Source organism: Globicephala melas, chromosome 3, assembly GCF_963455315.2.
Source record: "Globicephala melas chromosome 3, mGloMel1.2, whole genome shotgun sequence".
In the NCBI taxonomy this organism is placed as follows: Eukaryota; Metazoa; Chordata; class Mammalia; order Artiodactyla; family Delphinidae; genus Globicephala; species Globicephala melas.
In genome coordinates, this window is record NC_083316.1 from 125,823,490 (window position 1) to 125,836,181 (window position 12,692).

At 42.3% G+C, this 12,692-nt stretch overlaps 1 pseudogene; it reads right to left on the reverse strand.

Moving 5' to 3' along the window:
* Positions 1 to 759: 759 nt before the first annotated feature.
* Positions 760 to 7,671, reverse strand: LOC115840741 (large ribosomal subunit protein uL11 pseudogene; annotated as a pseudogene).
* Between the last annotated feature and the right edge of the window lie 5,021 nt (positions 7,672 to 12,692).

A 12,692-nucleotide genomic window follows, 5' to 3' on the forward strand; every position in this document is an offset into this window, starting at 1 on the left:
GCATTCCTGGAGGAGGGCTTCTGCTTCTAGGACTTCCTGATGAGTTACTATTAAATGCCCAGCCTTTCGGAGTCCCTGGTCCATGAAGCTGCTCCTGTCCATGAACATTTCCATATCCCAATTTTCTAAAGGCTGATCAGTCAAATCTGCTAGAATAGACTTTGTTGATTATTTGTATGGGATAGAACTCCATTTGGCATTCCACAGTCCAGCTTAATGGCTATCATTTCCTTTGAGAACCTAACATAGGAATTGGCCATGAGACCACAGTTAGGGATCCAAATAGGACAAAACCTAGCCATTCCTGAGAATCCTCGTCATTGCCTTCTGATGGTGGGTACAGTCACCCTAGCTAATGGTCCAGTAGTAAATTTTTTTTTTTTTTTGGATGTCAAGTGTTTCATTTTTTTTAAATAAATTTATTTATTTATTTTTGGCTGTGTTGGGTCTTCGTTTCTGTGCGAGGGCTTTCTCTAGTTGTGGCAAGCGGGGGCCACTCTTCATCGCAGTGCGCGGGCCTCTCACTGTCGCGGCCTCTCTTGCTGCGGAGCACAGGCTCCAGACGCACAGGCTCAGTAGTTGTGGCTCATGGGCCCAGTTGCTCTGTGGCATGTGGGATCTTCCTGGACCAGGGCTCGAACCCGTGTCCGCTGCATTGGCAGGCAGACTCTCAACCACTGCGCCACCAGGGAAGCCCTAAATTTTTTTTTTAAATGGTTATCAAATATCCCATTATTAAATTATTTCTCCTTGCAGTTCTTAACTAGCTGGGCATTCCACCACATCACTGTTGATGTCATCTATGATGTCGTGAGGGTGGCAGCCATCATCATTGCAGCCCACAGACTGGGCAGTCCCCGGGATATCTTTAATGGTTCCAGAGAGTTCTCTAGCTAAAGATTGATGATGCATCTATCAGGCAATGTTGACAATCAAAAGTGATGTTTCCACTGTGCTTAATGTTTTTCTGCTTTTTTCTATCTCTTGGCGGTTCCCTTAGGGCTTTGATGATCAGGGCAGAGGCAGAAGGTACCACATCCATCTGGGTCTGTCTGGTGTTTCACTGTACTCCTCAGACTCTTCCAATCACCAGTTGCCTTGGCGATGTCCTCACCAACCTTTTTTTGCAGATAGACCCAGGGGCAGATCTTGGGGGCCAGGGCAGATGTGGCACAAACTTCCCCACTGACACACCTCGGGTATACAACTTTGGTATCGTTGGGGTCCAACTTAGGCGACAGGGTGGAGGCAGCTGGGGTCAGATGAACCTGACTTAGGGAGGACTGAATAAGTTGCACTTTGGCCCCCTCCAAGCCGAAGGTCTCCGTCTTTGTGATAACTCAAATCCTAGGTATTTTACACTTGGTTGAGAGATTTGCAATTTTCCCTTGGACGCTTTATATCCCCGGTCTGCCAGCAACTTTAAAGTGAGGATTGTATTTTGGTCTGAGGCTCCCTTATTTTTATTAGTAATTAGTATATCACAGTAAGACTCCCTCATTTAATGGGAGATCACTTAAGTCCTTGGATAAGACTTCCCTGAAGATGGTGGAGGCATTCTTAAATCCTGTGGGAGTACCATCCAACAATACAGTTGTTATATATTATCTCCGGATTGTCCCATTCAAAGGCAAACAGTTCCTGGGACTCAGGACTTAGGGATATGCAGTAAGAGGCAGCTTTTAAGTCCAGAACTGTAAACCAGCAAAAGTCTCCAAATAATGTTGTATGCAAAGTGTAAGGATTTGGTACTACCAGACGTACATATCTACAACTTGGTTAGTGACTCGCAAATCCCGTACAAAACAATAATTTCCAGTACCAGTTTTTTTGTATCTGACAAGGTCAGTTTAATTGGCGCTTAAGAAAGGTGGTTGTCAGAGACTTTGTATCTTCCCTCACATGCCTCTATAAAGGGTATTGCTTTACATTTGGAGCCTTGGCATCTAGACAGAATTTTACCACTACTGGGTCAGTCCTCTTAGCACTTCCTGCCTCGCATCAGCCCAAACATCCACTCTTAACCTTTTGTAGAATTTGTTCAGGACCTTCTGGTTGAGGCTTGTCTCCTGCACAGTTTGCAGGGCGTACGCTTGATCTGGGAGTTCTCTAAGGCCTACTTTTGCTGGTGAGAAAGTCATTTAATTCTGTTTGTAGATCTCCCAACAAGGGAACAGGGCATTCAGGCATATACAGAGAGCTGTGTTTTGTTTTTTAAATTTTTAAATTTTATCTTTTATACAGCAGGTTCTTATTAGTTATCTATTTTACACATATTAGTGTATACATGTCAATCCCAATCTCCCAATTCATCCCCCCCCACACACTTTCACCCCTTAGTGTCCATACGTTTGTTCTCCACATCTGTGTCTCTATTTCTGCCCTGCAAACCAGTTCATCTGTACCATTTTCATAGGTTCCACATGTATGTGTTAATATGTGATATTTGTTTTTCTCTTTCTGACTTACTTCACTCTGTATGACAGTCTCTAGATCCATCCACGTCTCTGCAAATGACCCAATTTCGTTCCTTTTTGTGGCTGAGTAATATTCCATTGTATATATGTACCACATCTTCTTTATCCATTCGTCTGTTGATGGGTATTTAGGTTTCTTCCATGACCTGGCTATTGTAAATAGTGCTGCAATGAACATTGGAGTGCATATGTCTTTTTGAATTATGGTTTTCTCTGGGTATATGCCCAGTAGTGGGATTGCTGGGTCATATGGTAATTCTATTTTTAGATTTTTGAGGAACCTCCATACTGTTCTCCATAATGGCTGTATCAATTTACATTCCTACCAACAGTGCAGGAGGGTTCCCTTTTCTCCACACCCTCTCCAGCATTTGTTGTTTGTAGATTTTCTGATGATGTCCATTGTACCTGGTGTGCGGTGACACCTCATTGTAGTTTTGATTTGCATTTCTCTAGTAATTAGTGATGTTGAACAGCTTTTCATGTGCTTCTTGGCCATCTGTATGTCTTCTTTGGAGAAATGTCTCTTTAGGTCTTCTGCCCATCTTTTGATTTTTTTTTTTTTTTTGGCAATACACGGGCCTCTCACTGCTGTGGCCTCTCCTGTTGTGGAGCACAGGCTCCGGACGCGCAGGCTCAGCAGCCATGGTTCACAGGCGGGCCCAGCAGCTCCGCGGCATGTGGGATCTTCCCCGACCAGGGCACGATCCCGTGTCCCCTGCATCAACAGGCAGACTCTCAACCACTGTGCCACCAGGGAAGCCCAATCATATGGTTTTTATTCTTCAGTTTGTTAATATGGTGTATCACATTGATTGGTTTGCATATATTGAAGAATCCTTGCATCTCTGGGATAAACCCCACTTGATCATGGGTGTATGATCCTTTTAATGTGTTGTTGGATTCTGTTTGCTAGTATTTTGAGGATTTTTGCATGTATATTCATCAGAAATATTGGTCTGTAATTTTCTTTTTTTGTAGTATCTTTGTCTGGTTTTGATATCAGGGTGATGGTGGCCTCGTAGAATGAGTTTGGGAGTGTTCCTCCCTCTGCTATATTTTGGAAGAGTTTGAGAAGGATGGGTGTTAGCTCTTCTCTAAATGTTTGATAGAATTCACCTGTGAAGCCATCTGGTCCTAGACTTTTGTTTGTTGGAAGATTTTTAATCAGTTTCAATTTCATTTCTTGTGATTGGTCTGTTCATATTTTCTGTTTCTTCCAGGTTCAGTCTTGGAAGGTTATACCTTTCTAAGAATTTGTCCGTTTCTTCCAGGTTGACCATTTGATCGGCATAGGGTTGCTTGTAGTAGTCTCTTAGGATGGTTGGTATTTCTGCAATGTCCATTGTAACTTCTCCTTTTTCACTTCTGATTTTATTGATTTGAGTCCTCTCCCTGTTTTCCTTCATGAGTCTGGCTAAAGGTTTATCAATTTTGTTTATCTTCTCAAAGAACCAGCTTTTAGTTTTATTGATCTTTGTTATTCTTTTCTTTGTTTCTATTTCATTTATTTCTGCTCTGATCTTTATGATTTCTTTCCTTCTACTAACTTTGGGTTTTGTTTGTTCTTCTTTCTATAGTTCCTTTAAGTGTAAGTTTAGATTGTTGATTTGAGATTTTTATTTCTTGAGGTAGGATTGTATTGCTATAAACTTCCCTCTTAGAACAGCTTTTGATGCATCCCATAGGTTTTGACATGTTGATTTTTTTTTCTTTAAGTAACCTGTGCCTTCCAAGTCTCAGCTAGAGACGTGTAACCACCTTGGGTGGTAAGGAGTAAAAGCACCCATAGCCCATACGGGGATCGAACCCATGACCTTGGCGTTATTAGCACCATGCTCTAACCAACTGACCCAACCAGTCACAACTCCCATAGGTTTTGGATCATCGTGTTTTCATTGTAATTTTTCTCTAGCTATTTTTTGATTTCCTCTTTGATTTCTCCAGTGATCTCTTGGTTATTTAGTAACGTACTGTTTAGCCTCCATGTGTCTGTGTTTTTCGTTTTTTCCCCTGTAACTGATTTCTAATCTCATAGCATTGTGGTCAGAAAAGTTGCTTGATATGATTTCAATTTTCTTAAATTTACCGAGGCTTGATTTGTGACCCAAGATGCCATCTATGCTGGAGAATGTTCCACGTGCACTTGAGAAGAAAGTGTAATCTGCTGTTATTGGATGGAATGACCTATAAATATTAATTAAATCTATCTGGTCTATTGTGTCATTTAAAGCTTCTGTTTCCTTATTAATTTTCTATCTGGATGATCTGTCCATTGGTGTGAGGTATTAAAGTCCCCCACTATTATTGTGTTACTGTCGATTTCCTCTTTATTAGCAGCTATTAGCAGTTGCCTTATGTACTTAGGTGCCCCTATGTTGGGTGCATATATATCTATAATTGTTATATCTTCTTCTTGGATTGATCCCTTGATCATTATGTAGTGTCCTTCCTGTCTCTTGTAATATTCTTTATTTTAATATTCCTATTTTATCTGATATGAGTATTGCTACTCCAGTTTTTTTTTTGTGTGTGTGTGGTACATGGGCCTCTCACTGCTGTGGCCTCTCCCACCGCGGAGCACAGGCTCCGGACACGCAGGCCCAGCAGCCATGGCTCACGGGCCCAGCCGCTCCATGGCATGCGGGATCCTCCTGAACAGGGGCACGAACCCACGTGCCCCTGCATCGGCAGGAGGACTCCCAACCACTGTGCCACCAGGGAAGCCCTACAGCTTTCTTTTGATTTCCCTTTGCATGGAATATCTTTTTCCATCCCCTCACTTTCAGTCTGAATATGTCCCTAGGTCTGAAGTGAGTCTCTTATAGACAGCATATATATTGGTCTTGTTTTGTATCCATTCAGTGAGCCTGTCTTTTGGTTGGAGCATTTAATCCATTCACATTTAAGGTAATTATTAACATGTATGTTCCTATTACCATTTTCTTAATTGTTATGGGTTTGTTTTTGTAGATCCTTTTCTTCTTGTGTTTCCCACTTAGAGAAGTTCCTTTAGCATTTGTTGTAGAGCTGGTTTGGTGGTGCTGAATTCTCTTAGCTTTTCCTTGTCTGTAAAGCTTTTGATTTCTCCATCAAATCTGAATGAGATCCTTACCCGGTAGAGCAATCTTGGTTGTAGAGCAATCTTGGTTGTAGGTTCTTCCCTTTCATCACTTGAAATATATCATGCCACTCCCTTCTGGCTTGTGGAGTTTCTGCAGAGAAATCAACTGTTAACCTTATGGGAGTTCCCTTGTATGTTGTCATTTTTCCCTTATTGCTTTCAATAATTTTTCTGTCTTTAATTTTTGTCACTGATTACTATGTGTCTCAGCATGTTTCTCCTTGGGTTTATTCTGCCTGGGACTCTCTGTGCTTCCTGGACTTGGGTGGCCATTTTCTTTCCCGTGTTAGGGAAGTTTTGGACTATAATCTCTTCAAATATTTTCTCGGATCCTTTCTCTCTCTCTTCTCTTTCTGGGACCCCTATAATGCGAATGTTGTTGCATTTAATGTTTTCCCAGAGGTCTCTCAGACTGTCTTCAATTCTTTTCTCTTTAATCTGTTCCATAGCTGTGAATTCCAGCATTCTGTCTTCTAGGTCACTTATCTGTTCTTCTGCCTCAGTTATTCTGCTATTGATTCCTTCCAGTGTACTTTTCATTTCAGTTATTGTATTGTTCATCTCTGTTTGTTCATTTCAGTTATTGTATTGTTCATCTCTGTTTGTTCTTTAATTCTTTAATTCTTCTAGGTGTCTGTTCGTTAATTCTTCTAGGTCTTTGTTAAACATTGCTTGCATCTTCCCTATCGCCTGCTGCTTCTGCCCAGCCTTTATGGTTGGGGCCTCACACCAATCAGCAGTCTTATCAGAGACTCGAGGTCTGTGAAATGCTGCAATGCTGGCTGCACCTGGAAAACCTGGGCTTTCATGGGAGATGAAGGAAAGCACCAGGACTTGCCAATCTGTGGCTACGAGCACCCTCTGTTCCTTTGTAGGCAGCACCCGGTCACACGGGCCACTTACCCTGCCAACCACACCCCACATAGTGCCTCTTCTGAGGGGTTAGCTGCCCCCACCCAAGAATGGATATTTGGGGAGAGAGAGGACGAAAACAAGGAACCCCTAAGTCAAAGTCTTAGTCAATATTCCAGGTTTCAAACCCAAGAGCTTAGAACAGTCTATGGACTGCAAATCTCTAGAAAATGGCCTTCCCTCAGGCACTCATAAAAGCCCACGCACCACAAGGAAGAGTAGCCCCACTCGCCACAACTAGAGAAAAGCCCACGCGCAGCAACCAACACCCAATGTAGCCAAAAATATATATATATACCATTCACTTAAAAATCAAAAAAAAGAATTCCCTGGAGAATAAACAAAGGAGAATGGAGAGTATCAAAGATGACCAGCTTGGACGTGAAGTTTCCCTTAGGGAACACTGAAAAGGTTTCCATTAAAGGTGGTTGCCAAGCACTGTAGCCTAAACGTCACGCGTGCTGCCTGTCTGCCAAGAAATCTGTCCTGGCAGTTCCGAGACTGCAGCCACGGTGGTCAGAGGCTCTTAAGAGTTTGCCCCCGAGTGCTGAGGACAGGCGTGCCTATTGCAGAGGGGCCTGGGAGAGCCCAGGCTCTGTCTCACGCACCACCTGGATAAACTTACCTTATGGGGAGGCAGGTGGAGGAAATGACAGGATCACCTTGAAGAAACCAAAGTGAGGAGGCTGTCTGAGACTCAGAGCTGAATTTGAGAGACGAATTCAGGAGTATACAGGTTGAAACACCCAAGCCCTGACTTCCTTTGTGGGCATGTTGGGGTTTAACCTTCCACGTAGATGATCGAAACATTTTACCTCCCCAGCAGAAATCAAAGAGAAGCTCAGCTCAGCTACTGGGAAATTTCCAGGTAGAATACTTTCTGCCCAAGACCTCCATATAGTATGTGGCCTTTAGCATCACCACCAATGATTGTTCCTCCAGGAAACTTTCATACACACACACACACACACACACACACACACACACACACACACACACACACACTGAAAAGTATTTCAATGTTAACTCCCTGCTAGTTTGGCTCATGCAAAAGAGGGTTAAAACTCTCAGTGAGAAAAACCCAAAATGTCCAATTGTATGAAATTCCTTTAACCCAGACACGGGCTACGTTCTGGGGTGGAAACTTACCTGCTTCATGCTCCCTCATTTCCCCTTTACCCTCTCACCCCAACAAGGTAATCTGGGCTGGTTTCATTAAGAATACCCACCTTTATCAATACCACCAGGTAATTATATTAGGCACAGGTGAAAGCTCCCGACAGCTCTGTAAGGCAAGCTCTCTAGTCAGGGAGTGATGGCTTTTACCTCCTGGGTCAGAGGACTGCACACTCCCCCATTAATCCTGGTTCCAGAAAGTTTTCCTATACTCATCCAAGGACCAACTCCTATCAGCCAATCCTAACAAAGGAAACAGTCAGACATAGGCAAACAAAAAGGCATGGGGCTCTAACACAGGGTTGGGATTCTAGCCTGATTGATCCTTTGGTACCTCAGTGGCTGCAACCTTTTAGAGTGTCTCTCTTAAGGTGGGACTCTAACCCACAATCCTGATGAGTTTATTCAACAATATAGGCACTGGTGCATTTTAACAAGGCTCCTCACCCCCGAAGACATCTGATTTAGGAGCTGTTTCTTCTCTCAAGAGTGAAAGGAGCACTGAGGGGCCTGGAGGGCCACAGCGGAGAAGCAGGAACTCAAGAGCTGACCCTCTAGATGAATTTGGTCTGGGTGGCCACTCAGGGTCTGTGGTGAGGGCCCACGCTCCGCCAGGGGCTACAGTGCCTCGGGCAGGCTGTCACAAGACTGAGTCCCCTCATGAGTCCAAAATTGTTACTGAGCAAGGGCTCGCTACCCAACGTGCATAAGAGCCAACACTATGGGTCTGGCTTTTGAGAAAAGGAAGAGCTTTATTGTGAGGTTGGCTGCCAAGGAGACAGATTTGAGGGCCTTGCCTTGGTTGACCCCCGGATGAGGAGGAACCTTGGATAGAGAGGGATGACGATAAGCAGCGGGTGGATGAACACCCAGTGTTCAAGGGTCAGCTCTACACCAGTTAAAGGACATTGTCATACTGGATAAAAAAGCAAAACCCAATATTTTCTTTCTATAAGAAACCCACTTTAGAGTGTAATTTGGGGCAGCCAGTATGGAGAACAGTATGGAGGTTCCCTAAAAAACTAAAAATAGAGCTACCATATGATCCAGCAATCTCACTCCAGGGCATATAACTGGAAAAGACGAAAACTCTAATTTCATCTTTCTTTCTAATAATCAAAAAGATACATGTGCCCCAATGTTCATAGCAGCACTATTCACAACAAGCAAGTCATGGAAGCTATCTACGTGTCCATCAACAGAGGAATGGATAAAGAAGATGTGGCATAGCCTCCTGTTGTTTCCCAGAACCTGTCTGGATTCCCACTTTCCAACAGTCCTGCATTGTGGCAGAGCCTGGAGCTAAGAGCAGAGAGAAGTATTGGAACAAGCTTCATCTCTCCTGGATGCCAATGAACAACCTCACAGCCTTCTCCTTTGGACTCTGACCTAAGACTCTCCCAGCCTGTTTGCAAGAGGCTAAGGGCCTCTCAACTTCCAACATGTCCCTGACCCATCTGAAATGGGCAACACCTGGAGAACTTAACGTTCTAAAAACACACTAGCCTGGAAGGAAGAGCTCAGCCTCCTTTTTCGGGGAGGGACGTTTAGGTGACTATTCTTGAGAGAGCAGAACAGCAAGCTTTGTCCTCAGCACCTTAGCCCTGTGGGGCCCTGGGTTGCTCTAGTTCCTGCCCTTGCTGCCAGGAGATGCGTCAGCTTGATCATACCAATATGGTAATTGAGAAGATGAGAAGTGATGAACCTGCTGCAGGTTTGCTGGTTGGTATTAGAGCTGATTGAACCCCAGGCCCCCTGTGTCCCACTTGTGCAGATCCCACTGTTAGCAGGAGATGATCAGAATATACAAGTCTCACCATTTAGACGCTCTGTGACCCAGACCCTTTGCTCTCTTCAGCCCCACCTCTCCCTGTCACCCCATGGTCTGTACTCTAGTGAAAATTAATCTTTTCTTCATTAAAGTATAATTGATTTACATTATTGTGTTAGTTTCAGGTACAGAGCAAAGTGATTTGTTTCAACACATATATTCTTATTTTTCAATTCTTTTCTTATAATTCGTTTATTGTAAGATATTGAATATAGTTCCCTGTGCTGTAACAGTAAATCCTTGTTGTTTATTTTATATATGGTAGTGTGCATCTGTTAATCTCATACTCCTAATTTATCCCTTCCCCCGCTTCAGTAACCATAATTTGTTCTCTATGTCTGTGAGACTCTTTCTCTTTTGTAAATTAGTTCATTTGTGCTATTTTTCGGATTCCACATGTGATGTCATGTAAAAAAAAAGATGTGGCATATATATATATATATATATATATACATAAAATGGAATATTACTCCGCCAGAGAAAAGAATGAACTAATGACATTGGCAGCAACAAGACCTACAGATCATACTAAGGGATGTAAGTCACACAGAGAAAGAAAATATCATGTATCACTTGTATGTGAAATCTAAAAATTATACAAATGAACTTATTTACAAAAAAGGAACAGATTCACAGACATAAACAAACTTATGGTTACCAAAGAGGAAGGGAGGGGATAAATTAGGAGTATGGGATTAACAGCTACACACTACTATATATAAAATATATAAACAACAAGGACCTACTTTATAGCACAGGGAACTGCATTCAATATCTTGTAATAACTTATAACGGAAAGGAATCTGAATTTTATATATAAATGTACATATATATCTGAATCACATCTCTTTCTACCTGAAACTAACACAACATTGTAAATCATCTATACTTCAATAATAAAGAAAAAAGAAACCCACTTTAAATATAAAGACATAGGTAGGAAAATAGTAAAAGGATGGAAAAACATATTTCATGGAACTGTAATAAAAAAACCCCAAAAAACAGAGTGCTGTATTAATCTCAGACAGAGCAGACATCAGAACAAGGAATATTTCTAGGGATAGTGGAGAATATTACATAATGACAAAGAAGTCAATTATCCAAGAATACAACTATCCTAAATATATGTGCACCTTAGAAGAGAGCTTCTAAATACATGAAACAACACTGAGAACTGAAAGAACAGATAGACAAATCTCTGGTGGAGATAGACAAATCTCTGGTGACGCACCTCTCTCAGTAACAGATGGTACAAGTACAGAGAAAGTAAGAATATAAAAGACCTGAACAGAAGTACAAACCAACTTGACCTAATTGATATTTAGAGAATACTCTTAACAAAAATACACATTCTTCCCTAGGACACATAGAACAGTCACCAAGATGTACCATATTCTTTTCTATATGAAAAAGCATTAAAAATTTAAAAAGCCAGAAAAGTTTAAACATCTAAATCATACAAAGTATTTCTGGTACCATAACAGAATTAAACTTGAAATCATTACCAGGACAATAACTGAGAAATGCAAATATATGGAAATTGAACAACACTCTTATAAACCCACGAGTCAAAGAAGAAATTCCAAGGGAAACTAGACAATGTTTTTAATTGAATGAAAAAATAATCAATGATCTGAGTTGTACCTTAAGAAACCAGAAAAAGAACAAATTAAACCCATAGCAACTGTAAGGAAGGAAAGAGGATAACAGCAGAAATGAATGAAATCCAGAAAATGTCAGAGAATAATCAGTAAAGCCAAAAGCCCTTTCATTGAAAAAAAAAAAATCAATAAAATATTCAAGAAAAACAAAACAAGAAAGATACAAGATAAAAATGTCTGGAATCAAAGAAGGGACAATATCCCCATCATCACCAGCCACTAAAAGGATAATAAGGGAATACTATAAAATGCTCTAGGTAAAAGGATAACAAGGGAATACTGTAAAACGCTCTAAGTACATCACTTCAGCAAGTTAGATAAAATGGACAAATCTCTGGAGAGACGCAAGAAGATGCTTCTAGCATCACTGAGCTGGCCTGTTGGTCCTAGGGTGAGGATGAGAAACATGGGAGGCACCAGCTAAGGTACCTCTGCTGTGCCCAGCCTGGAGCAGAATCCCCAGTCGCCACGTAGATGCATGAGTGAACCCGACAGAGTCCAACAAGATCAGCCGCCCAAGGTGTAGATGAGAGAGAAATAAATGTTGTTTATTATTATTGTAGATTTGTGGGGTTTTATTTGTTTGAATGCTATAGAAGGGAAGCTAACTGGTAATGTACTGATCTGGAATAAATGCCAAGCCTGGGGAGGGTTGGGTTTTGCCAGGCAGAGGCAGGGAAGAAAAAAGAAAGGGCATTTAGAAAGAAATGAACAGCAAAGGCCATTAACAGAGCAGTTAGTCGGCCACTAGCAGTTATAGAACCCAGGCAGAGAGCAGTAGTGCCAGGAATCCCTTCCCAGCAGCATGCTATAGTCCTGTTGCCCCACAGTGCTTACTGCAAGATAGTCATACATACAGAGGGATCTATTCTCCCCGTGGATGCAAGTCTCCCCCATAAACCCTTCTCCCAACCACAGCCCCTTTCCCAGCAGCAGCCACTGGTACGAATCATGTATATGCTCCACCCTTCCTGACCTCTGTCCACACAGCTATATGCTCATCCACAGATCCATTCATCCGTCCACTCAGCCATACTGTGTGGTTTTAAAAAGCAGTAGTAAATGCTATTTACTGCACTGTGGGGCTTCGGGTTAAGCACTTAATCACACATCTTAGAAGTCTTTCCATGTCGATAGAGATTTACCTCAGTTGTTAAATTGCTACATTGTATTCATGAGATAAACGTACCATGATTAGTTTCACCATTCCTCTACTGAATGGACACTTTAGTTACCTGATTTTTCTCCACTGTAAACAATGCTGCGGTGCACATCCGAGCACCTAAACGACTGTGCGTGTGTGCCATCATCTGAGCGGGATCCATTCCGGATTTTTGGGTCCAAGGGTGGGTCCAGTAAAATGTGAGGCACTGTTAAACTGCCCTCCAACAAAGGCTGTGTGGGGCTCCCCTGGTGGCGCCGAGGTTAAGAATCCATCTTAGGGCTTCCCTGGTGGTGCAGTGGTTGACAGTCCGCCTGCCGATGCAGGGGACACGGGTTCGTGCCCCGGT